General features: G+C 39.8%; 1 protein-coding gene across 2 annotated transcripts in view; it reads left to right on the plus strand.

Moving 5' to 3' along the window:
* Nucleotides 1–4,288: 4,288 nt before the first annotated feature.
* Nucleotides 4,289–27,942, plus strand: part of FRRS1 (ferric chelate reductase 1) — a 61,400-nt gene continuing 37,746 nt past the window's right edge. The window contains exons 1-2 of one of the 2 annotated variants that reach the window (XM_041750822.1): nucleotides 4,289–4,367; nucleotides 19,182–19,347. The gene's annotated coding sequence lies outside the window, so the exon portion shown is untranslated. Of the gene's footprint in view, nucleotides 4,368–19,181; nucleotides 19,348–23,819; nucleotides 24,054–27,942 lie in introns of those variants that run through there. The other variant, XM_041750823.1, reaches the window with a different exon arrangement.

The following is a 27,942-nucleotide window of genomic DNA, read 5'->3' on the forward strand; positions in this document are numbered from 1 at the left end:
TCATCCCCTACGGATATCCTTCACGGAGCCCGGGAAAAGGGCTACTTACTGGGCCAATGGATATACGTGGGGACTCAGGTTATACAAAGAAAGAATAGATGATGGTTTTATATTCAGAATTAAACTAAAAATAGAATCCCCAGACCCCGTGGTGATCGGGCCTAACACGGGGAACAAAGAGCTCCTGCTAAACTAACAGCCCTGGCCCTAGCCACAGGGAGTGCCACACCCACTAACTTCGCGGTCACTCCAACCCCTCGGTCGTCACCCAAAACGGGACAACGACTGTTTAATCTTATCATAGGGGCATTCCTGGCCCTTAATCGAACCAGCCCCGATGTAACTAAATCCTGCTGGCTCTGCCTTGCATCCCTCCCCCCCCCCCCCCCTTATTATGAGGGAATTGCTACTCCAGGGACCTATAATAACATCACTAGCACTCAGGGATGCACACCCGACTCCCAACCACAACTCACCCTTACAGAAGTTTCAGGACAGGGAACCTGCATAGGAACACCCCCCCCCCCCCGGGGCTACCAGGGACTCTGCAACACTACCACCCCGATTTTGGGGACTGATTCTTACCTGGAGCCCCAGCCGGGAACTTGGTGGGCATGCAACAAAGGCCTCACCCCCTGTGTGTCAGCTAAGGTTCTAAATAGCTCAAACGACTTCTGTGTCATGGTGCAGATCATATCCAGGGTGTTCTATCACCCTGCTGAAACTCTAGAAAATCAGTATAATGAACATCCCACCCGTTTTTGGCGCGAACCTGTCTCCCTAACCTTAGCCGTTATGTTGGGACTAGGGGTCGCTACTGGGGTGGGTACTGGCGCAGCTGCTCTGATCCAGGGCTCACGACGTCATATAGAACTCCAGGCAGCTGTAGATGAGGATCTACGGGCACTAGAGCAGTCCGTTTCTAAGTTAGAACAGTCCCTCACCTCACTTTCATAAGTAGGACTTCAAAACGGGAGAGGCTTGGATTTACTATTCCTGAAAGAGGGAGGACTGTGTGCGGCCCTGGGAGAGGAATGCTGTTTCTACGCAGGCCATTCTGGAGTCCTCAGGGACTCCATGGCCAAACTCAGGGATAGGCTAAATAAAAGACAAAGGGACCGGGAGGCCCAGCAGGGCTGGTTTGAAAGCTGGTTTAACCAGTCTCCCTGGATGACCACCCTAATCTCTACCATTATGGGCCCTCTAGTTATCCTGCTCCTGCTGCTAACTTTCGGCCCCTGCACCCCTGCATCCTCAACCGGCTGCTCCATTTCGTCCGAGAAAGATTGTCTATTACCCAAGCTCTGGTATTAACTCAACAATGTCGGGCCCTCCAAACTGAAAAAAATAAATGTCCCTAAGATTTTAAGGTTAAAATCAGCCCAAAGAGGAGGGAATGAAGAAACCCCCCTGTAAGTAGGATCAGCCCTAATCCAGAGGCAGCCCATCCAGGTGCCTTCCTGAAGTTTTAGCAACAAAAAGCATTCTGTTTGTGATAAGAAAACCATTTCCCCCCACACCCTGATTGGAATGTCCCTGAATAGGTTCCTGTTGACCTTCTGAGAAATCGGTAACCTGAATGCTATGCGACTCCCACGGTTCTTTTGTCTTGAAGAAGCGGTTTTTTTCTTTTACCTTTAAAAGATACCTGTAATTGCTAATCGGGGCTCTCTTCCTCTTCGGAGGCGGAGAGCCCGTTTGCGCAAACGTTCAATAAACCCTCTTGGTAATTGCATCTGCCTGTCTGGGGTCTGAGTCTCTGGGGCATCCACTGGGACACGTTGGCACCCGTGAGCCAGGGTCCAACATTATGGGCAGTCTACACATAATTGTAAATTAAATAGACATTTAATAAGATAAAAGGTTTTGTAGGCAAACTTTTAAATAGTTTCCAAAACCTTTGGTAACCTGACACTTTAAAGTTTTGCTGACTTAAATGATGAGTAAAGTTATAGTCATTAAATATCTAGATCATTTTCAAATATGATAGAGCAATGAAACATTAGGTACTGAATACAGGTTTATCTACTTCTATTACAGAGAAACTAAAGCTGAATTAGTTTCTCTTAGTAAACATGTCTTATGCTTTATGAAAAGATCATACTACGAAAAAGCACATTCCTAGAAATTATTAAATATATTCATAAATTTGCCAATCCAAAGATTTCTGGCGTGGGAATTCATGATTGGTTATGTAGGGGCCACCCCCAAGGGCAGGCCACTCCAAGATGGGTCATATTGGCATGAAAGTTAATTTGATTTAAAAGCAATCAAAACCCAGGGACCTGGGTGGCTCGGCAGTTGGGTGGCTGCCTTCCGCTCAGGTCATGATCCCAGGATTCAGGATCGAGTCCCGCATCTGGCTCCTGCGAAGATCCTGCATCTCCCTCTGCTTATGTCTCTGCCTTTTTCTGTGTCTCTCATGAATAAATAAATCTTTTTTTTTTTTTAAAGGCAGTAAAACCCCAGAAGATTCAGTTAAAGCTCTCTTGGTCCCCCTCAAAATGGTCCTTATCCCCTCTGCATCCTCAGACCCCTAGCCCTCTCCTTAGTTCACATAAACTTCATATTGCTTCCCTCTTTGGACTTTTATGTCTGTCGTGGATTCTCTGTACATACAAAATTTAATTTAATTTTCTCCTGTTAATCTGTCTCATGTCAATTTGATTCTTAGTCTAGCTAGAAGGACCTTCTTCCTCCCTTCCTTCCCTACATAAAAACCCCTTGGTTTCACCCTATGAGTGGGACACAACTTGAGTTACTCCCTGTATCTGTGGTCCCTAAATTGCAATTCTTTGACTGAAAATAAACACTTATTTGCCTCATTGTGACTCTTTATGATGTAGATTTTGAATGTAGGTAAGGTTTGGTGGGGTGATGTTTGGAGATGTCTTTGGTACAAAATAGTGATTTTATTAAAGCACAGGGACAGTACCTGTGGACAGGAAGAGCTGCTGCCCCGGGCCTGTAAGGTGGGGGGGGGGGCGCTGATTATGTATGTGGGAGTTGGGGGTATGGAACAAGGGAGGTTTCCAAAAGAACTTTCAAATGCTAAAGAGGACCTACAAGATGCCAGAGGGCTTGCTTGAGTCAAGTTCGGTGGTTTTTCTGTCTAGAAAGACATTAGCATTAGGACAGTTGGGAGCTTCCTTCTGGAAGTTAGGTTATTGATAAGAATGATTTTTTTCTTGCCACTAAGGCATCTGTAAACTGAGGAGACTCCTATCTTGCAGGACTGGGGTCTCTGTAAATTAACCATTTGTTTTTCCCTTCCCTTAGTTTTAGGGCAGTTAGGAGTGCCTGAGGAATGTCATACATATCGGGGTGGGGTGTGGGGGTGTTGCAGAGTGTCAGCTCAGGCTTTGTCTGCAGCTTGCCTTCTGCTTCCTCAACATTTATTTTCAGGCTAATTAGTTGATGAATGAGGTTAAGTATTCCATTTTAGAGCCATTAGAAGAAAACTAGGCGAAGGTGGAGTCACAGAAGCTAAGAAAATAATATCAAGAAACTTGGAGTGACCAACAGTATCCAGTGCCACAAGAAAATCAAGTAAGATGAGAGAAAATTATCTTCTGAGGTGGAGAAGGCTTACATTGTGACTGAAGCATGGTGTTGTTACTGAACTTAAATTTGTCTGTGTACTTGATGCCCAGTAAGCCAATGTCTGAGACACTGGCTTTAAAGCAAAGAAAGCCTTGTTATCAGAAAGGCAGCCCAGCAAGAAGGCAGGAGATTATTCCCAAAGTTACCTTTCTGTGTTGAGCCTAGGGACAGCTAATATGTTTGGGGAAGGAAATGAATACATGAGAGGAGGGTGAAGTGTTGCTTGAAATCTTTCAGGGAGGGTTTCTTGAAACAGTTTGGAGGTAATCATTCCTCCAGACAATGAGGTGACTTTGGGACCAGGTATGATCAGGTGTGTCAGATAATTTCAAGACAAATGTTACTGCTTGATCTCCATTAGGTTTCTACAACAGTGGGTAAGCAGGGAGTTGGAGGGGAAAGGCAAAGTTAATGATTAATAAGATGTGCATAAAACTGATTAAGTAGGGAACAAAACAGAACGTGGAGTGAAGTTAATGCAACTAATACAACTATTTGTGCTTATACTTTGAAAACAGGTCCAGGAACCAAGCATCTTGCCTCACCTCCTGCTCACATTCTTCAACTTGCTCTAGCGGCTCTTCTTGAAATTTCTACATGTTTACTTTGTGCCTTCAGATACTTAAAGTTCACCTGCAGCTGGATATTTCGATCTGTTGACTAACTTTGCAGTGTTTGTAAGGATGACTGCTCTGATTCTCCAACAGGTCACCCATTCTAAAGCAAAGCTGGTCTGCTGATAAGCCCAATCCTCTCACTCAGAGGTATGAGATAATAGAAAATATGCACAGATCTTCCTTGACTTACTGTTACTGACCTATCATAGCTACTAACTCAGGAAACAAATAGGGAAGCCCTGGCATGCTGCACTCAGTCCCAGGGAATCGCCAGGGGGCTGGATAAATAAAAACCATAGTTCCTGGTTGGATTTGCTAACACTGTTGCTGAAAAAATTTGAATGAACTAACTGGTCACAAAAGAAGCCCATCACTCAAGAGATTGGGGTTTGGAAAAGAGAAGGGGAAAAATTTTATCAGGTGCTGGCAGTTGGTGGAGGTGGTAGTAGGCTCAAGCCTTAACAACAGACTTCTTTGCCCGCAAAGTGGACACCGTGAGTTTTATAGGGAGAGGTTCAGGAGACACATGCTAAAGAGCAGGCAGGGAGCCTGTGATCATAGGTGGGGGTTGAGATTTGTTCAGTATGTGATCATGGGCAGGGAAGGGGTTGTGGTGTTCTAGGCATTCTGTTGCTATCAGGGTTTTTCTGGCCTGGTGATTGGAATGTTCCAGTCATTGCAAAACATCCTCAGTAATGCCTCAAGAAAAGTGCCATAAGAAAGAAAAATAATGAGTTTCAGTTAGAGCATGAATCTTGTCTATTTCTTTTTTTTTTTTTTTAAGGGTAACCCTTTTGGTTTATCTTTTTTTTTAAGATTTTATTTATTCACGAGACACACATACACACAAACAGAGAGAGAGAGAGAGAGAGGCAGAGACACAGGCAGAGGGAGAAGCAGGCTCCACGCAGGGAGCCTGATGTGGGACTCGATTCTGGGTCTCCAGGATCACATCCTGGGCTGAAGGCCGTGCTAAACCACTGAGCCACCAGGCTGCCAGAATCTTGTCTATTTCTGATTTTAACTTTTGGGGTCTACAGCTGAGCAAGATGGTTTGCTGACTTTATGAAGGGGTTATGTTCTGACCAACCCATTGTAAGTTTAAAATGCATTTAATACTCCAAACCTGCCAAACATCATAGCTTAGCCTACTCTACTTTAAATGTGCTCAGAACACTTACATTAGTCTACAGTTGGGCAAAATCATCTCATACAAAGCCTATTATATAATAAAGTGGCAAATATGTAATTTATTGAATACTGTACTGAAAGTGAAAAACACAATGGCCTAAGTATATGGTTAATCACCCTCATGATTGCATGGCTGACTGGAAGCTGTGGCTGGGTATTGTTGCTCAGCATTTCAAGAGTATCATACTGTATATTGCTAGTCTGGGAAAAGATCAAAATTAGAATTTGAAATACAGTTTCTACTGAGTGCATATTGCTTTTGCACCAATGTAAAGTTGAAAAGTTTTAAAAAGGCAAGCAATTGTTAATTCAGGGACTTGTCTATATATTGGTCTCTGCTATATTAATTATATATTAATATATATAATATATTATATATAATTATAATTATATATTAATTAATTATTAATTGTTCCTGGCACAGAGCTCCTAACACCCTTGGAATTTCATAAATGTTAAGAGCACTTAAGACATCTTTGTTCTTAAATCCCTTGGAATTTCCTGGGTGTCTTTTGATGGGAGTATCTTTTGTTCTAAGAGGTGACTTTTGGTGGGCTCCTGGCTGTTGGTGTGTCACTAGAAAGACTAAGATATGATTAGAAGCTTGGAACTTTTTTTTTAAAGATTTCGTTATATATTTATTTGAGAGAGAGGAAGCATGAGCACAGAGGAGGGAGAAGCAGAGGCCTCCTGTTGAGCAGGGAGTCTGATGTGGGGCTGGATCCCAGACCCTGGGATCATAACCCAAGACAAAGGCAGATACTTAACTGACTGAGGCACCTAAGTGCCAAGAACCTTGGAACTTTATCTCCACCCCCCATTCTCTGGAGAGGGGCTGGCAATTGACTTAATAATCCAGTATGCCTATGTAGTGAAGCCTCCATAAACATCCCCCAAGTATGGGGTTCAGGGAACTTCTGGGTTGAGGAACACAGGGAGTTTTAGGGAGAGTGGTATGCTGGAAGAGAGTTTGAAAGCTCTGTGCTCCTTCACACATACTTTATCATGTGCATTTCTTCCATCTGGCATTTCTTCTTCTGAGTTCTATCCTCTTACAATAAACCAGTAATCTAGTTAGTAAACTGTTTTTTTGAGTTCTGTGAACCACTTTAGCAAATTAATTGAACTCAAGGAGGACACCATGGGAACCTCTGATACATATAACAGAAGAACAGGTCATTACTCAGACTAATGATTGGGATCCGAAGTGGGGGCAGTCCTGTAGGACTAAACCCTTAACCTGTAGGATCTGATGCTATCTCCAGGTAGATAGTGTCAGAATTAAGTTGTAGGATACTCAGCTGGTGTCACAGAGAGTTGTTTGGTGTGGGGATAAACCCCTACACATTTGGTATCAGAGTGTCTTGAATGTGGTAATAGTGTGAGAAGGAAGAGACCCCTAGGAGTAAGAGTAAGGATTCAAGTCCATAATCAGTTGACTTTAAGCAAGGGAGGGTAGATCTAATTTAATCAGCAGAAAGGCTTTAAAAACGGAGGCTTCCCTGGAAAGGGAAGGGGAAATTCCAGCTGTGATGGGAGATAGAAAACTTGAAAAAAGTAAACTATGTTACGTTAGAGTTTTACTAACCAAGGAAGGGGCCACATTTTTAATCAGATGTGCTTATACTCTACTTTTTTTTTTTTTTTTTTAAGATTTTGTTTATTTATTCATGAGAGACACAAAGAGAGAGAGAGAAAAAGGAAGAGACACAGGCAGAGGGAGAAGTAGGCTCCACTCAAGAAGCTGGATGTGGGACTCGATCCCGGGACTCTGGGACCACGCCCTGGGCTGAAGGCAGGCGCCAGACCGCTGAGCCACCCAGGGATCCCCAGTAATCTGTGTTTTAAGGAATTTACCAGGTGGTGCTGATGGACATTAAAACCTGAGAACCACTGGTCTATGGCAAAGATAGGTATAATTCCACCAATAAAGACTCCAAGACAGGGTTCTTAAGAATCATCTAGTGCTTGTTTACTTATTTTATTTATTTATTTCAAGATTTATTTATTTATTCATGAGAGACACAGAGAAAGAGGCAGAGACATTGGCAGAGGGACAAGTATGCTCCCTGCGGGAAGCCTGATAGGAGGCTCTATTCCAGGACTCTAAGATCACGACCTGAGCTAAAGACTGCCACTCAACCACTGAGCCACCCAGGTGCCCCTGGTGCTTGTTTAAAAGCAGAATTCTGGGTTCCTCTCCACAGTCTGATCCAGTAGATCTGAGATGGGCCCAGAAATCCATGTTAGTAAGTATTTCTGATGTAGGCGTTCACAGATGACTCTGAAAAACCATGCTCATTGGTCAATTCTTAGTCTCCACTATATTTCATCTCTCAGCAGTATCTGACATGATTGACCACACTCACCTTCAGAACCATTCTACATTTAGGGACTTACCACTCTTGGTTTTCTTTTTTTAATAAATATTTTTAAAAATTTATTCATGAGAGACACACAGAGAGAGGCAGAGACTCAGGCAAAGGGAGAAGCAGGTGCCCCACAGGGAGCCTGATATGGGACTCCACCCCAGGACTGGGATCACGCCCTGAGCCAAAGGTAGGTGTTCAACCGCTGAGCCACCCACGTGTCCCTGGGTTTTTTTAGCTTACAGGTCACTCAGTCATAATATCCTTTACTGAATTTGCCTGTTCTTCCCAACTTCTAAACATTAGTGAGCCCCAAAGCTCACTCTTTAGATGTCTTCTCTTTTTTAATCCTTGCTACACCCTAAATATCAATGACTCAAATTTATATCTCCAGACACATCTGTCAAACAATATCTCCACTTGGATATTTTAATGGCATCTAAAACTTAATATGTCCAACACTTAACTCTTGCTTTCCATCTTTCAAACTGGCTCCTCCATGTTCCACCAATCTACCTATCCAAAAAGATGCTACCACTTCTTTTTTTTTTTTTTTAGAAATTTTGTTTTTTTTTAAATTTTTTATTTATTTATGATAGTCACACACACACAGAGAGAGAGAGAGAGAGAGAGAGAGAGGCAGAGACATAGGCAGAGGGAGAAGCAGGCTCCATGCACCGGGAGCCTGATGTGGGATTCGATCCAGGGTCTCCAGGATTGTGCCCTGGGCCAGAGGCAGGCGCTAAACCGCTGTGCCACCCAGGGATCCCGATGCTACCACTTCTAATTTCTTTCTGTTTCTCTTAAGTTATCTGTCAATGGATTCATCAAAATTTCTTTGTCGATTGACTCAAGAGAAATAGTTTTGGTTGTTGCTCCCATTGCTCATGAGAAGGTAAAATTATTAGTAATTCAGGTCAAGAGTATATCCAGTGTTCCGTTTTTAGAGTCTTACTGTTAACCTCTTAAAAGAAAATATCCTATTTTAGGCTAGAGAAGAGTAAACTTGGCCCAATAGTGGCAGCAGAGAACAGTGTGTTAGATATTTAGACCCAAAGAAGGCAGTTGAGAGTTATTGGTTACTAGGCAACTCTCCTAAGCACCAAAGACTGATATGATCAGAACTCAGCTCTGCAGTTGGCTGATGGAAGGTTAATGACTGGAGGAGAGTATTGAATGAGTGTAGATGTGGCTGTGGGAGTTGGGGAGCCACTGGACAGGCATGGCAGCTGTTACAGAGAGACAGCTGCTCTGGTGTACTCTGTAGGTATTAGCCAGGTTCTCCAGAGAATCTGTGAACTACTGAAATTGTTATCTTTGTTGACTCCAGTCAGCCTGCTCAATGGCACACTTTCTAGACTGAACCTTTAGCTAGTTGTCAGTGAATTAGTTGCCAAAATGAACCAGAAAGATTCACTATTTCCAGGCTACCTGCAATTCTTTCCTCTCCTCTTTCTCTTACACATCCTATTTTGTCCCTTGATAGTCTGCCTCCCTCATGTAAAAAATAAACAATGCATAAAATAAATAAATAAAGGTGGCTTAAATACCTGAGTTATTCTTTGGCCATATTTTGTTGGTTTTTTTCTCCCCAATTTTTATCTAATACTAGTTAGTTGACATATAGTATAATATTGGTTTCAAGAATAGAATTTAGTGACCCATCTTACATATAACACCCAGTGCTTTTATGGGGGCACTTGGTGAGTCAATTGGTTAAGCGACCAACTCTTGATCTCAGCTCAGGTCTTGATCTCAGGGTCATGAGTTCAAGCCCTGTATTGGGCTCCACACTGGGCATGGAGTTTGCAAAAAAAAAAAAGAGTCTCTTTGGTTTGTTTCCCCCTCTCTCCTCAGTCACTCCCTCCCCACATGTTCATCGGTTTTGTTTCCTAAATTCCACATATGAATGAAATAAAATAGTATTTGTCTTTCTATGACTGACTTAATTGCTTAGCATCATACATTCTAGCTCCATCCATCTCACTACAAATGGCAAGATTTCAATCTTTTTGATGGCTGGGTAATACTCCATTGTATGTATATACCACATTTTCTTTATCCATTAATCAGTTGATGGACACTTGGGCTCTTTCCATAGTTTGGCTATTGTTGATAATGCTGTTATAAACATTGGGGCACGTACTCCCTTAAATCTGTATTTTTGTGTCCATTGTGTAAATATCTTGAGTGGAATTATTGGATTGTAGGGTAGTTCTGCTTTTAATTTTTTGAAGAACCTCCATACTGTCTTTCAGAGTGACTGCACCGGTTTGCATTCCTACCAACAGTGTAAGAGGGTTCCCCTTTTCTCCACATCCTTGCCATTGTTTGTTGTTTCCTGTTGTTAATTTTAGCTATTCTGACAGGTATCTCACTGTGGTTTTTTTTTTTTTTTTTTTTAAGATTTTTATTTATTTATTCATGAGAGACACACACAGAGAGAGGCAGAGACACAGGCAGAGGGAGAAGCAGGCTCCATGCAGGGAGCCTGACGTGGGACTCGATCCCGGGTCTCCAGGATCACACCCTAGGCTGCAGGCGGCGCTAAACCACTGCGCCACCGGGGCTGCCCTCGTGGTTTTGATTTGTATTTCCCTGGTAATGAGTGATGAACATCTTTACAAGTATCTCTTGAAGACATCTGGATGTCTTCTTTGGAAAAATATCTTTTTTTTTTTATTTTAATTTATTTATGATAGTCACAGAGAGAGAGAGAGAGAGAGAGGCAAAGACACAGGCAGAGGGAGAAGCAGGCTCCATGCACCGGGAGCCCGACGTGGGATTCGATCCCGGGTTTCCAGGATCGTGCCCTGGGCCAAAGGCAGGCGCCAAACCGCTGCGCCACCCAAGGATCCCCTGGAAAAATATCTTGACCACATACTGTTATATGAAAAACATTTCAGAACAATATGCAGAAAATCACATGATTTCTATTACAAAACCAAAGCTATATATTTTTTGTGAATGTAGGAAATGTATGTAAAGTCTTAAAGGGAAACACATTGAACTGAGAGCAATGGTTGCTTTGGGGAAAGCAAATAGAATTTAGTGGTATTATGTAATTTTATCTTTATTGTTTCAGTTTCTACAATCATATGTAGATATAGTATCTATGTAATTCATAATAATTAAAAAAGTCAGAACACAAGAAAAAAATACACTATACATTTTCATCCATTTGGGGGGGATCTGGGATACCAGGGGTTGGATGGTGTTCATTTGATTTTATTCCATAGAAAGCCCTATTTGCATATGCTAGGCCGCTCTTGCATAAAAAGTTACAGAAAACTTCTATGCTCCGTTCTTGAATTAATCTGGATCAGTACTTTTAGCCATTCAGTTACTCCTCACTCTTGCTTTTCTTGGTTCTCAAGCTTCCTTATTTAGCTGTATATTTCCTTTTGCATTTTCATACTAGTTGCTTTGATTAATGCCCAGGTTTGGATTTGCTCTCCTTATTTTAATATTGTTTCATTGTAAGAATCTTATATTTGGTATTTGTGTTCAGGTTTTATGCTACTAGAGGCTTCTGAGTAAAAGCTTTTGCTTCTGTATTCCATTTCTAGACAGTATAGGCTAGATGAGCTACTTCATCTGGTGGAGTTGAGGGTGGGAACCATATTCACCTCAATTCACTCATGTTTTAGGATTGTTTTTCATTCTCAGGGCACACGATGCTGTTTCATACATTTATTCTGGGGGTCCCTGAGGACTGGGGACTTATGTTTTCTATTTTTATGCTTTATGTTTGTTGAATTTAAAATTCTACAACTTTGAAGGTTTACCTAATGGAAAAAAAGTATTTGGCAGCCTCAGCGGTTTAGCGCCACCTTCAGCCTAGGGCTGATCCTGGAGACCCAGGATTGAGTCCCGCATTGGGTTCCCTGCATGGAGCCTGCTTCTCCCTCTGCCTATGTCTCTGCCCCCCTCTCTCTCTGTGTCTCTCATGAATAAATGAATAAAATCTTAAAAAAAAAGAAAAAAGAAAAAAGTATTCTTGCAAAAAAAAAGTATTCTTTAGCTTTCATTGTAAATGTCACCATGACTCTTTAATGTTTTGTGCTTAAAAGAAACCAATGACTTTCTACTCAGTTGATAAATCTATTACTTCTCATTCTGACAGTGGAGAGCATAATTTCTTTTCAATAGTAAGACTCTATTATATTTGTATATATTTATAGATCTCTCTTTTTTAAAAAAAATTATTTGAGGGAGAATGTGCTAGCAGGAGGAGGGCCAAAGGGAGAGGGAGGGAGAGAATCCTCCAACCGACACCATGTTGAGCACCGAGTTGGACTCAGAGTTCAGTCCCAGGACTCTGATATCATGACCTGAGCTGAAATCAAGAGTTGGCTGCTTAATCAACTGAGCCACCCAGGTGCCCCTAAACTCCATTACATTTGTATATATTAAACTTAACACAATAGGACCCAAGCCATCTTGTAAATAAATGGCATTTTAAAAAGTCACATAGCTCAAGAGCTGCTAAAACAAAATTCTGCAGTAAATTATACTATTCCTTCATTGCTAAAACTTGGGAAATTAAAAAAAAAACTAGGTTATTATTGAATAGAACTAGGTTGTTACTAAATAGATGCTGTATTCTTCCTTTCCTTTGTTCTTTTTTAGTTTATTTTCTAATTTGCTTTAATTGACTTAATAATAGATATGCTAGAAACTTGAATGTAGTATAACCCTAATTGATAGAGAATAGTAGAAGCCACTGATTGCAATTACCAAGACTTTTAACCTTATATCATATCTCTAGATGATCAACAGAGATTTTATTAATGATTTGGTAAAGCTGAGTCAGACTTTTAATATTTTACTTTGATTAGTGTTGCCATCTCTGGCACGTAATTACAGAGTATTAATATTGTCTTGCACTAAATTAAAGTACTGCAAAAGAAAATAGTGTAATTAAGGAGGACAAAGAATGTCTGCCATGCTTTCATTACAATCAATAAACTGGCCTTAAAATGAACTGAAATTCGCCCTTTCACGAAGATGGCATGAAAGGCGAAGAAGGAAGCCCCTGCCCCTCCCAAAGCTGAAGCCAAGGCTTTGAAAGCTAAGAAAGTGGTGCTGAAAGGCGTGCACAGTCACACAAAAAAGATCCCTATGTCACCTACATTCCCATGACCCAAGACCCTGCGTCTCCGAAGGCAGCCCAAATATCTTCGAAAGAGCACCCCCAGGAGAAACAAGCTTGATCACTATGCCATCATCAAGTTCCCCCTGACTACTGAGTCAGCCATGAAGAAATAGAAGACAACAACACACTTGTGTTCATTGTGGATGTCAAGGCCAATAAGCACCAGATCAAACAGGCTGTGAAGAAGCTCTATGACATTGATGTGGCCAAGGTCAACACCTCGATCAGGCCTGATGGAGAGAAGAAAGCATATGTTCGACTGGCTCCTGACTATGATGCTTTGGATGTTGCCAACAAAATTGGGATCATCTAAACTGAGTCCAGCTGGCTATAAATCTAAATATAAATTTTTTTCACCATAAAAAAATAAAATGAACTGAAATTCAAATAAAGTTTGAAAAAGGGTAAAATAGAAGACGGGGCTTTCTAGTATCTTATCTTTTAACCACTTAGATTAAAGTAAAATCTTATATTTAACATTTATTTTTTGAGTTCCTAAAAAGAGGAATTGAAAGTAATGATATAGTCCCTACCCCAGGGATTGCTTATAGTTAGTATGAATTTTCATCCATTGATACTGACTACTTGGTATAGTGTATTGAGAAGGATCCAAGGCCATGTCCAGTTTTAGTAGTAAAGAATATTAAAAACAGTTGATGACTGCTTGAGTATGGGGATAGGATCTTATGTATGTATGTTATCTCACTCTAATATAGGATGTGAAAGGAAGTGTCATGAGCAAGTTTTCAAGATCATTTGGGTGCCAGTGTGATGAGATATTACCTCATGAAAACATCCCAACAGCCCTACCTCCATATCCTTATTTTCTTTTTATTTATGTTATTAAAATTTTTTTGTTATTAAATTTTTTTTTAAAATTTATAATTTTTTTAATTTATTATTTTTTAACTTATTAGGTTTTTTAAAAATTTAAATTCAATTAATTAACATGTAGTGTATTATTAGTTTCAGAGGTAGAGTTCAATCATTCATCAGTCTTATATAATACCCAGTGCTCATTACATCATGTGCCCTCCTTAATGCCTGTCACCCAGTTACTCCATCCTTCCACCCCCCTGCCCCCTAATAGCCCTCAGTTTGTTTCCTATGATTAAGAGTCTCTTAATGGTTTGTCTCCCTCTCTGATTTCATCTTATTTTATTTTCCCCTTCTTTCTTTCCCCTATGATCCTCTGTTTTGTTTCTTAAATTTCGCATATGAATGAGATCATATGATAACTTTTCTTTCTCTGCTTAACTTATTTTGCTTAGCATAATACCCTCTAGTTCCATCCATGCCATTACAAATGACAAGAACTCATTTTTATTTTTGATGACTGAGTAGTATTCTATCATGTATGTGTGTGTGTATATATATATATATATATACCACATTTTCTTTATCCATTCATCTGTTTATGGCCATACTACACCGAATGAACCTGATCTCATCTGATTTCGGAAGTTAAGCAGGGTTGGGCCTGGTTAGCACTTGGATGGGAGACTGTATCCTTATCTTCTTTATGCTAATGAAGAAAGTTAGAGTAGGGGATTAAGTAACTTTGACTGAAGTCTAACAGCTATTAAAGAGCAGAGCTGAGATTTCAATCTAAGTGGGCCAGACTTCGGAGAATATGACATTTTACTTGACCATGTAGAAAATTTATAATGGAGGAACTAATATTAGTTCTGATTATCAGAAAGTTTCACGGATGAATTGGGACTTTTGTTAAACCTTGAAGAATGTGTGTCATTTAGTATGTGGAAAGAAAGGTGATAAGGGAACAACATTAGCAAATGAGACTTTGTTTCTGTGATTGAGTCAGCAGTACCTGATGGGAAAGCAATGAGAATGTTGTGTGGCCAGGTGATGGAGTGCTTTATTATTTTTTTATTTTTATTCTTATTTATTTATTTATTTATTTATTTATTGATGGAGTGCTTTAAATATCAGGAAGAGTATGGATTTAACTCTATAAGCAATGGTAAGTCACAGAACATTATTGATAAAAGGAATACTTTAGGAAGATTAATCGAATGTTGGACTATTGGCAGCAGGATTAATGGGGTCATGAGAGAGCATGGGAGAGATTAGTTAGAAGGGTTTTACTATAGAGAGACAATTTGAACATAGATTATAGTGCACACATTTTATCGAACAATTTTTATGTTTAGACATTGAACTAAGCACTTAACATGTTATCTTAGTTAATCCTCACAACAATATTATGAGGAAAGTATTATGATCTTCATTTTATAGTGAGAAAACAGATGCGGAGAGGTCTAGATCACAAAATTTAGTGATGGAGTTATCTTTAAATCTTGGGTGACCTGATTCCAGAGTACCACATTCCCCTGCTTAGAATAAATAAGTAGGAAGGCCTCTGTGTGAGTGTTGAGAAAGGAGGAACTGATAATTGACTTGGGGAGATATTAAAAGCAGTTGGTTTCAACATTTTGGGCTGCTGCCCACAGTAAGAAGTAAGAAAACTCACAAACCAGGACATAGCTACTAACGTATAATCTGAACAGACCCATGAAACATCATTTACTGTTATTACATATGCTGTGCTCTAATTTTTTGTTATTTTATTAACGCTTTTCTGATTGTTACCCACTAAAGATTTTAGGTAGTTTTTTTTAAAGTTTATTTATTTATTTAAAGTAATCTCTACCCCCAACGTGGGGCTCAAACTCATGACCCTGAGATCAAGTGTTGCATGCTCTTCTGACTGAGCCAGGTAGGATCCCTGCCCACTAAAGATTTTATATTTCACTGATAAATGGATTGTGGCTCCAAATTGAAAAACTCTGAGCTATAAAATAAGAAAGAGACACAAAGTTGAAAGTTTTGCTTGAGCACTGAAGATAATGGGTACTACTGATTGATAAAAATACAGGAGAACTGGAAAGGGCAATTGATTAAGTTTCCTACAGCTCTGTAACAACAAATGACCACAAGCTCAGTGGCTAAAACAACAAACATTTATTCTCTTATAGTTCTGAAGGCCACAGGTCTAAAATCAGTAGCACATTGGCAGATGTTGGAAGAACCATTTTTTCCAGAGGCTCTGGTTGAGAATCTGTTCCTTGTCTCTTCAGCTTCTGGTGGTTGCTGTCATTCTTTGGGTTGTGGCTGCATCATTCCAATGTTTACCTCCATGGTCACGTTGTCTTCTTCTTTTTTTTTTTTTTAATATTTTATTTATTTATTCATAGAGACAGAGAGAGAGACAGGCAGAGGGAGAAGCAGGTTCCATGCAGGGAGCCCGACGTGGGACTCGATCCTGGGTCCCCAGGATCACACCCCGGGCTGCAGGCGGGGGCCAAACCGCTGCGCCACTGGGGCTGCCCCGGTCACGTTGTCTTCTTTTGTGTGTAATCTCACTCTCCTCTTCTTTATTTTTCTTTTTTTAAGGATTTTATTTATTTGAGAGAGAGAGAATGCACATGTGAGTAGGGGAAGGACAGAGGGACAGAATCTTCAAGCAGACTCTCCACTGAGCGGGGAGGGGAGCCTGATCTCAAGACCCATGAGATCATTACCTGAGCCAAAACCAATAATCAGATGTTCAACAGACTAAGCCATCCAGGCATCCGCTTCAGCCTCTTCTTTTTAAGGACTCTTGTGATTGCGGTTAGGGCAATCTAGGTAATCTAGAATAATCTATCTCAAGATTCTTAACCCAATGACATCTGGAAAGAAATGAGAACTGCCTATCTACAGGAACATCGGTTTATCAAGTGATTATGCTCCTTCCTTCCCACTCTTTCTTTTCTTTTTTTTTTTTTTTTTTTTATACACCAAAGAAATCACACTATATTAGACATAGAGCCACTTTGTATGAATATAGAGTAGTGCCTGGCACAATATCTGCCATATAACAGATAAAATAGTTGTTGAATGATTGTGATAAATCCTTTTTCTTTTTTTAAAAGATTTTATTTATTTATTCATGAGAGACACAGAGAGAAAGAGAGGCAGAGACACAGGCAGAGGGAGAAGCAGGCTCCATGCAGGGAGCCCGACGTGGGGCTTGATCCCGGGTCTCCAGGATCATGCCCTGGGCTGAAGGCGGCGCTAAACCGCTGGGCCACCGGGCTGCCCCACAGTAATTTTTAAAAGTTGTAAAGGAGGGGAGCCTGGGTGGCTCGGTGGATTGAGCATCTGCCTTCAGCTCAGGTCATGATCTCAGGGTTCTGGGATCGAGCCTCATGTCTGACTCCTTGCTCAGTGGGATGTCTGCTTTTTCCTCTGCCCCTCTCCCCCTGCTCATGGTCTCTTTTTCTCTCTCATAAATAAATAAAATATTTTTAAAAAGTTGTAAAGGAGTCTGGACTGAAAAATTTGAGAACTACTAGTTTAGAGGCATGAGAATGGGATCCAAAACAGTAATGTCAACTTCTCAGAGTCCAAGCTCCATTGAGCATTTTACTAAATTTGGTTCCTTTTGTGACAGCTGACAAGTAGCTGATGAAGAAAGAGCCTTGTGGAGGTGAACATCTGGCAGGGAATGATAAGGGGAGTTATAGCTGGGGACTTTAGGGGATGTGATAGGCCTGGAAAAGGATGTTTTTAGATAGAGCTAAGCCTCTCTATTCAGTTCTTTCCACTGTGCCCCTTCGCACTACTATTTATTTATTTTTTTCAAGTTTTTAATTAAATTCCAGTTAGTTACATGCAGTGTAATACTAATTTCAGGTGTAGAATTTAGTGATTCAGCACTTCCATATGACACCCAGTGCTCATCACAAGTGCCCTCCTTAATCCCCATCACCTATTTCAGCCATCCCCTTGCCCGCCTCCCCTCTGGTAACCCTTAGTTAGTTCTCTACAATTAAGTCTATTTCCTGGTTTGCCTCTTTTTTTCCCTCCCATGTTCATCTGTTTAAGAGTGTTTTAGGATAAAAGATTATGACCATACATTCTAAGAATTGTCTACTGGATTTTTAAAAAAATATTTTATTTATTTAACAGAGAGCGAGAGAAAGAGAATGAGTGGTGGTGGGTGGTGGGGAGTGTAGAAGGAGAGGGAGAAGCAAGCCCCCTGTTGAGCAAGGAACCTCATATGTGGATCCAGGACCCTGGGATCATGACCTGAGCCAAAGGCAAATACCTAACTGAGTCACCCAGGTGTAGGGCTTGATCCCATGACCATAAGATCATGACCTGAACCGAAAGCAGATGCTTAATCAACTGAGCCACCAAGGCACCCAGTCTGAAGATTTTTTAATCATGCTATTGGCATGCAAAGTGTCCACTGGGGACTATTTCTGGAAAAGGCTCAATTATAACTGCAGAAAGCTGTGTTATCACCTGAGGGTTTATATGGAAGGACTGAAGCTCTCCTGACTTAGTTTAAGTCTATTCACATTCCACACAGTTTTAGCATAGAAAACTGGCTCTCTGGCCTCTTAATTTAAAGCCTCTCTCTAAAATTCTGTAAGGAGGGGTTTTTATTAATTATGACTATAGTTAAGGAGACAGATTAAAGTGATGGTGTTCTTTCCCCTCTCTTCTCTCCTTTTAAGATAGTTTTAGAGAATTTAGTAGTGTTGATTGCCAATTAGGGATCACAGGTCAAGGTGTATATGACATCATTTATTTTCTAGTATGCACTTGTGAATCATGGTCTGCAGTGGAATGTTTAATATTTTCAGATACATTTTCTTTTCCTAGCCGTAAAAATTTTCTTTTGCAGAAAAAAAACTTGTGCAAAACAAAGATTAAAGGCTTAAAAAGAAATGAAAACAAAACTTCTAAGTTTGAGTGAATTTTGCAAAATAAAATAATTCTTTGGCATGATATCATTTACTTTCCAAGGTTTCGGTTCTAGGCAGTCTGATTCTTTTGCACCTTCTGTAGTTAATTGAAATAGTTTGCTAATTATTGTTCTGCCTTAGATGGAGTTTCCAGAAAAAGTAGAGTAAATTTGTTATTTCAGAAAAACCATGAATTATTTTTTAGTATAATTATATTCCAAATACTGCATAGAACAATATTTACATTGGTTGTTTACCTGAAATTGAGTTTAAGCGGGCATCCAATATTTTAATTTGCTAAATTTGGCAACCCTACCTAGGTACAACTAGATTCTTTTGTTTGCCTTTACTTAGAATATATAGAACAGATATGTATTTCCAAATGGTTTTGTTGTTAAAGGCAAAACCATAATTTTCTCATTGAAACAATTATTACTTGGCGAAGTGTTCGTATATGTAAAACAGAACCCTTAATTTTCAGAAACGGAGTCCAAAAACTAGTACTGGTCTTGCAAATCAAGTTTTGCTGCTTAGCTTGGGAAACGTTGCCTTCTGGTTACTGGGTAAGCGGGCTCCACCCAGCTGCTGAAAGCAGATACAAATTGTAACAAAACCGGAAGTTGGCTAGGCTGCCTTTGCTTCTCAAGGTAAGTGTCTCCTTCTGTTCTTTAAGTCAGAGCTCTTTGCAAAGCATTTTTTTAAAAAATGAAGCCAGCTGAGGCAGCAGTACTGAGAGCAGGCGCCTGTGATGCGGGGGGCGGTCGGCGGAGCAGAATGAAGCTTTAACAGACTGTTCCGGAGCTTGGATTGAGCTAATGAGTTTTCACCGAGTTAGGTTAATAATATGTCCTGTGACTTTGACTAACGAGCTGTAATCCCAAGAAAAGGGTGGTGATAAGTAGAGTCATGCTTGGGATCCTGAAAAGCATGGACTTTATGCACTTGTGTTTCTTTCTCCTTTTTTAGAAATTTGAAACTGTGGGAACTCTCTTTTATAATTAAACCTAATGTCATAATTACTTGTATGCAGATTACTTAGAGCCTTACTTGGGTTTTTAAAGTTTGTTTTAATCTAGAAATTTTAGCTCCTCCCACCTCCTACCCCTGGTGTGCCTTTAGAATTTCAGAAAGGCTCTGGGGGTGGCAAGGTGTTACCTTTGCCCCACCCACCCCCACCTTTTTTTTTTCCCCCATTATGTCAGTGCTTACCTAGGGGCAAAGAAGATTTTTCAGTTTATAAATGTGTTATCAGGGATATTGCTTTACAAAGCTAATTTATTATTTTTTTTTTAGATTTTATTTATCTATATGAGAGACCGAGAGAGTGGGGTGGGGGAAAGTAAAGGAGACGGAGAAGCGTCTCCCCACCAAGCAGGGAATCCAGTGGAGGGGGGGGGGGGCGTATCCAAGGATGCCGGATCTGACCTGAGCCACCCAGGCACCCCAAAGCTTAACTTTTAAGTTCAGATATTTTCTTTTTCTTCTGAATTAAAGAAAAAATGGAAAGATTCAAGTACTGTACAGAGGTGGAGGCTTAAATTTGGTTTATTGATTTATTGAAAACAATGAGCTTGACTTCTTAGAGGATGGTTTTGTTTAAGGAGATGAGTTCTGGTAAGTTGTTTAGTAAAACTACCTGTTGTTTCTTTTGGCCAACTGTAGCTTCTGTTTCACACTTACCCATTTGGGTAATGTCAGATTCTCTGGAAATCACACTGTACAAGTGCTGTTTTCAAGGCTCGTCAGTGTGAAAGGGCTCAACAAGTTGGCCACAAGACAAGTCACCAGCTGAGGCAGGTGTGATAATGTTTTTATTAGCAAAACCAAAGCTTCTGGAGGTTCTGAAGAGAGCAGTTACAGAAACTGGGCAGAATTAGGCAAGACTCCACAGAAAGAAGTGGATTTTAATGGAAGACCTGGTTTATGGTAGACACTGTGCTAGATGTTTCATATGTATCACCTTATTTATTTATTTTTTAAAAAATTATTTGTTTATTCATGAGAGATGCAGAGGGAGAAGCAGGCTCCCTGTGGGGAGCCTGATGCGGGACTCTATCCCAGGAGCCCAGGATCACTATTTGAGCCAAAGGCAGATGCTCAACCACTGAGCCACACAGGTGCCTCTAATTATAGTTCTTTACAGTATATAACAGTATTTTGTAGTTATAAATTGTTATTTTTATTATAATATTTTTGATTATAAAGTACTACATGCTTTAAATCTTTAGAATTATTTTTTTTTTTATTTTTTTTTTTTTAATAAATTTTTTTTTAATTTTTATTTATTTATGATAGTCACAGAGAGAGAGAGAGAGAGGCAGAGACACAGGCAGAGGGAGAAGCAGGCTCCATGCACCGGGAGCCCGATGTGGGATTCGATCCCGGGTCTTCAGGATCGCGCCCTGGGCCAAAGGCAGGCGCCAAACCGCTGCGCCACCCAGGGATCCCTAGAATTATTTTTATATTATAAATACTAAATACTTTTCCAAAAATATGCACAATACAATGAGGATTCAAAAGAGGAAGTCCACTCCTCTTCCCCTATTGAAAACACTCTCCTGGGGGTAACCACTGTTGAGAACTGTTAAAAGTGTGGAGTAGAAGTTTTTTTTTTTCTTTTCCCTCTAACTTTTAAGTTGCGTTTCCTTTCTTCCTTTCGCAATCTGCTTGTTTTCATTCCTTAGTGAGGCATGAGCATGTTTCCACTTAAGCACATGCAGATTCATGTCTTAGGGTTTTTGTGAATTGAGTTGATACTTGCAAAGCACTTAAAAGAATACTTGTCTCTCATAAAGCACTCAGTAATTATTAGCTGCTATTTTTGTCATTGACTACTCTATTTCATTCTTTTGAGTATACAGTATTTTATAGTTTGGATATAGCATAGTTTATTTTTGTAACCACCTAAATTGTCTTAAATTTTTGCTATTACAAATATAATATTTGTGTAACTGTGCGAGTTTTTCTGTAGGATAAATTCCTAGAAGTGAAATACCTAGTTCAGAGATTAAACATATTTTAGTTTAGTAGGATACTGTCAATTTTCCAAAATTGTCCAAAAATATTGTGATAATTTACACTCTTCACTGTATGAGTGTGCTCATTTTTCTACACCCTTGCTTATACTGGATATTTCAGTCTTTTGTATTTTACATGAAATGACAGGCAATGAAATTTTTTTTTACATACAAAGCATAGTGTACAGAAATTTTTGTATCTTATTTTTTCACATTTAGCATAAGTCCATTTTCACATGGGTAGGAAATTGATGCATGAAGTAATGAAGGTCCCAGTTAGAATGCAGATATAGGTAGAAAGAAAGAGTGGTGCTTATTCCAGGCATAAGTACAAATAACACGTTGTCTCTAGAGCATGGGAGAAAAAAATCCTTAAAACTGAGTTACGCTAAATAGTACAAAACATGAAATGTCTAAAGCTTTTGTCCTTAATTTAATAATCCTTGGGAAGCAGATGAAAGTTTCTGAGAAGAGTGATGTGATGAGAATTGTGCTTTAGGAAAATGATCTTGTGGTGGTGTGTGGGGCAGAAGAGGATGGAGATAAACAGAGAGGCCACTTGAGAATATTTCAATAATTTTAGTGACAGGTGATGAAGGCTTTGTGCTTGGAGGTAATGGTGGAATGGAAAGTAGCAGACAGATGTAATAGAGAGAATGGAACGTAGAAGAGAGATGCAAGAGGGATAGGTAGGAAGGTGGAAGGATGGAAGAAGCATCTGCAGAGCTTGTTTGAAAATTGGGGTCCAAAAGAATGTTTGTGGTCAAATCTTGAGAATATGGGGTTTTGAGTCTTGCTGACCAGAAATGCGTTGACAGGCCGCCATCAGAGTAGTGAAGTCAGATGTAAGAGCTAGTCTGGAGGAAAAGATGATGAATTTTGTTGTGGACAAATTAAACTTATTGTCATCCAAACACAAATCTATATACAGTTGGAAATTTGGAAGCGTGTGGAGAGGTGGGGTGGGGGGCAATTGGAAGATTTGGGAGATATCCTAGGGATGAAGACTGAGGCCATAGAAGTGATGATGAGCTTGCAGAGAGATGTGGGGGCCAAGGTAAAAAGTCTTGGGAATGAGGGACAGTTGGGTGGCTCAGTGGTCGAGTGCTGGCCTTTGGCCCAGGGCATGATCCTGGAGGTCCAGTGTCTAGTTCCACATCCAGCTCTCTGCATGGAGCTGCTTCTCTCTCTGCCTATGTCTCTACCTCTCTTTTATGTCTGTCATGAATAAATAAAGTCTTAAAAAAAAGTCTTGGGAATGGACACATTCATGTATGAGGCATGAAGAGGAACCAAACTTAATTACAATATTTTTACAACGACTGTTTCTAACATTTGACCTTGGATCTAGGTAGACAATCCTTTAATGCCCCCCAAAAGTCTGTGCCCACTTTTTTCTTTCCACCTTTGGTTCTTTTATTGCTCCCATTCAATTTGTGTTCATTCTGAACTTTACCTCTGTAATGCCTCGTCTACTTACCACATCAGCCTTGAGGGTCTCATCTGAAGCTATGGATGGCTTATTGTTTAAAACCTCAGAAGTGGAATTCCTGGGTGGCTCAGAGGTTTAGCGCCTGCCTTTGGCTCAGGGCCTGATCCTGGAAACCCAGGATTGAGTACCACGTCGGGCTCCCTGCATGGAGCCTGCTTCTCCCTCTGCCTGTGTCTCTGCCTCTCTCTCTTTCTGTGTCTGTCATGAATAAATAAATAAAATCTTAAAAAAAAAACCAACCCCCCCAAAAAACCTCAGAAGCCAGATCAGAGACCATACTTTTCTCCACTCATTTGCTGTGACTGTGACAAATGTCTTAATCAGTGTCCTATTTTACGTAATTGGGACAATTTTACCTTCCCACCTTCCAAGGTTGTTTTGAGGAATGCATGCTAAATCCTTGACATGACGTCTGACATATTGTAAGCCCTTGGTAATTGTTAGCTCTTCTTATTTTCTCCTATACCTCTAAATTTCTATAATGAAATGCAATTTTTTCCTCTTCTGCCCTGTGTGATCTTAGACCATAGTTTTTTTAAATAAAATCTGTGAGCTTCAAGGTCCATAGGACTAAAACAAACAAACAAACAAAGAAACCTCCTTTGTATGTTTCTTCCAAGGATTAGAGTTAATTTCTGTGAAGCACCTACTGTGATGCCTAGAATGGATTCAATAAGTAGTATCATTTATATGATAAACGACATTTGCTTTTGTCTCATCTATTATTAGTTTTGCATCTTTATACAACAGGCCATTCCGCTTTGTACCTAATTTTGTTTTGAGGACAGGGTTATTGGAGGGCCAAGTGGAGGATCCGGGTGAAAGCTTTCCATCACATAATAAGGTATATACTTCTAATTTTTTTTCCAGAGACGAATAAAGGAGATAGAATCATTTCTTGCTGTGAGGATGCTGTGATTAGGGGAATCAGAATTTTTTTTTAAAAGATTTTATTTATTTATTCATGAGAGACACAGAAAGAGAGAGAGAGGGGCAGAAACAGAAGCAGGCTCCATACAGGGAGCCCAACGTGGGACTCGATTCCTGGTCTCCAGGATCACACCTTGACCTGAAGGCAGGCGCTTTAACGCTGAGCCACCCAGACATCCCAGGGAATCAGAATTCGATTGTAGAGTTCCCCATTACTTTCCCTTTAGTGGCTTTCCTCTACCTTTTCCTTTTCTTTTTCTTACTTTTACTTAAACTCTAAATTCTTTTTCAGAATTCTTTTCAACCACTTCACATCTGACAGATCTCAAATTGGTATTCATTGTGCCATTTTTGGTGCCTCTTTGTTTTTTAGAACCATCTCTGAAAATGTCATAACTCCAATTGTTAATTAAAAAAAAATCTTTTTTTTCCTCTTTACTTCCTGCTGTGCAAATGGGAGTCTGAAACATTTTTATCTGAGGAAGTGGAAATACTTGACCTATTTTTCAATTTCTGTATAATTTGAGATTCTGCTATCAAAGTCAATTATATTTTGATGTGGAAGTTTTCTATGAAGGTAAAGTTAAATTGCTGGAAAGAAGAGGAGCACATTTTCTGAAATATTTCAGAAGGCTTGAACAAATTAAATGCAGATGAAAGAAATATATGAAAATCTCACTTGTCTAACCACAACAGTGCCTCAAAACCCTTGTAGTTTTTTTAAAAAAGTAATTTCTGTGCCCAATGTGGGGCTTGGACTCATGACCCTGAGGTCCAGAAGAATCCTGTGCTCTACTGACTGAGCCAGCCTGGTACTCCTCAACATGCTGAATTAGGCTAATTTAGATTTCAACTTTGTCACAGTATACCCACACTCACACTGTTCATTGTGAAATTTGGATCCTTGTTGGATTTGTCTACTTTCTACATCCTTCTCTCTCCAAGGAGGGAGCAGCAATGCAAAGTGAAGAGAGTACATGGACATTGCTGTTAGATTAAGGTTCTAATCCTAAAAGTATATATGATTTAGGGTACTTTCCCTGGTTTCCTAAAATGAATTTACTATCTGCTTATTGTAAGCATTACATTAGATGTAATACCTTCCAGGTTCTCACTTACTGGTGAGAGTACCTTACAGGTACTCACTTAAGGTAGAATCAATGTTTCTTTTTCTCCGTGCTATGTCTTCTTTCTTCCCTCCTGTGTAGTAGAAATGTAATCCTTTTCTTTATGTCTTAGAAATTTCATTGCTTTTTGTGTACCTTTGTTTAGTCTTAACTGTTTTGACTTAGTCTCCTTATTCTTCTTATGGTTCAACCTATTTTTCTAAAATTCTTTCCACCTAACTCTTCTACTCTATTTCCACCTCTTTCCACCTCTAGCCCTGGTTCCTCCAGGTTTTTGGTCACAGGCCTGTCAGGTTTGCTGCAGATCCTGCAGGAAATGCCAATCTTACAAATATGTTGGGGTCCCCAAATTAATTTCCAATTTGGCTTGCAATTTCAATTCCAAGAAGCAATATTATAAACGGTAGTTCTGTTTCTGGGCCAAAAGCCTAGAAGCAAAAGCATGGTTAACTTATAAATTAATTGAAGTATTTTATGTTTATAACAAAGTAAAAGAAAATAATGCCATTGTAATTCTAGTCATAAAATGAAAAGTATATTGAGTAAGAAGTAGTTATTTACTTTGAACCTTGTGGAGTATAGTTGATGGAGATTCTGAAAGGAATGTTTAAATGCTTTAGGGATTGCAGTATTTTTATGTTATGATTAAATTTTTTTTCTCATGCAGAAGGTCACCATGAGAATACTCATTTATTAACCATACTTGAAGTTTTTGTTTAGTTCACAAATGGAATAAGAGAGAATAAGATTTTCATTGAATAAATTTATCTCCTATCTCCAAAATAGAGAAATTTTTATTTCCCTGTTACTTGGCTTATTTTTCTTTTCTTTTCTTTTTTGGCTTATTTTTCTTTAGTTCTGAGAACTCTCCTTTAAAAAAAAAAGATTTTATTTTATTATTTATTCATGAGAGAGAGAGGCAGAGACACAGGCAGAAGGAAAAGTAGGCTCCATTCAGAAGCCTCAACGTGAGACTCAATTTTGGGACTCCAGGATCACGCCCTGGGTCAAAGACAGGTGCTAAACCGCTGAGCCACCCAGGGATCCCCTCTTTTTTTTTTTTTTTATTGAAATCCTTGATACTCTTTTTTTTTTTTTTTTTTTTATGATAGTCACAGAGAGAGAAAGAGAGAGAAGCAGAGACACAGGCAGAGGGAGAAGCAGGCTCCATGCACCGGGAGCCCGACGTGGGATTCGATCCCAGGTCTCCAGGATCGCGCCCTGGGCCAAAGGCAGGCGCCAAACCGCTGCGCCACCCAGGGATCCCATCCTTGATACTCTTAATTTAGAGCTTGATTAAAGGCTGAAACTTCATGGTCTATATATGCTCTAAGGTAGTATTTTTCAAACTATAGGTTAAGATTCTTTGATAGGGGGCAGCCCTGGTGGCTCAGCGGTTTAGCGCCACCTGCAGCCCAGGGTGTGGTCTTGGGGACTTGGGATCGGGTCCTGCCTCAGGCTCCCTGAGTGGGGCCTGCTTCTCCCCCTGCCTGTGTCTCTGCCTCTCTCTCTCTCTGTGTCTCTCATGAATAAATAAATGAAAAAATCTTAAAAAAAAAAAGAAATCCATTGATAGGTTGTATAATAATGATTCAGTAGAATAGATAAAACCAACTTTTTTTAAAAAAAGGAAGAAATGGAAAATGTATGAATTTATACCATGTAGTAAAGGTAAATAATTTTCTTGAAATGTTTGTTGGGTCATAATGTAAATATATTTCTTATTTTTCTTATCTGAGTGTGGTAAAAAAAATTACATAAATTTGGTATGTATAGCAACCCCCCCAATACAAAAAGCAATCAAACCAACGTTTTCCAAATACTAAATATTTTATAGTGAACCCTTGTGATTTTTTGCTTTTTTAACAACTCATTCTTCATCACTGTGCATTGATTAAGATTCTTACTTTGTGCTTATACTCATATCTTGGGTGATGTAGAGTGGGTGTCACTGGGTTGAGGTCCCACAGTTTTTTTTTAATTTTTTAAAGTTTTTATTTATTTATGATAGTCACAGAGAGAGAGAGAGGCAGAGACATAGGCAGATGGAGAAGCAGGCTCCATGCACCGGGAACCTGACGTGGGATTCGATCCGGGTCTCCAGGATCGTGCCCTGGGCCAAAGGCAAGCACTAAACCGCTGCGCCACCCAGGGATCCCGAGGTCCCACAGTTTTTGTGTGCATGTTAACTTTTGAACTTTTTGATGCCTTAATTTAAGATGAATAACTAACACTGAGAGCTAGAGCTTGATTGCAGTATAACTAGACTTAATTAGTTATTTGCTATCTTAATCATCTGACATGGTTTTAAGAGATAGGCTTTCCTCCATTTCTTTTTTCTCACATATTCTTGGAATGACACAATAAAGACATTTAATGACTAATTTATCAAAAAATTCTTAAGCAGCCTGAGTGGCTTAGCGGTTTAGCATTGCTTTCAGCCCAACATGGGATCCTGGAGACCCTGGATGGAGTCCCATGTTGGGCTCCCTGCATGGAGCCTGCTTCTCCCTCTGCTTGTGTCTCTGCCACTCTCCCTCTGTCTCTCATGAATAAATAAATAAAATCTTTAAAAAAATTCTTAATATTGAGCTCTTATTCTAATGATTTTCTTATATCTAAATGTTTTCCATTGGATTCTTCTCATTTTATATAAATTTTACTTTGCTTTAATAA

Source organism: Vulpes lagopus, chromosome 3, assembly GCF_018345385.1.
Source record: "Vulpes lagopus strain Blue_001 chromosome 3, ASM1834538v1, whole genome shotgun sequence".
Taxonomy (NCBI): domain Eukaryota; kingdom Metazoa; phylum Chordata; class Mammalia; order Carnivora; family Canidae; genus Vulpes; species Vulpes lagopus.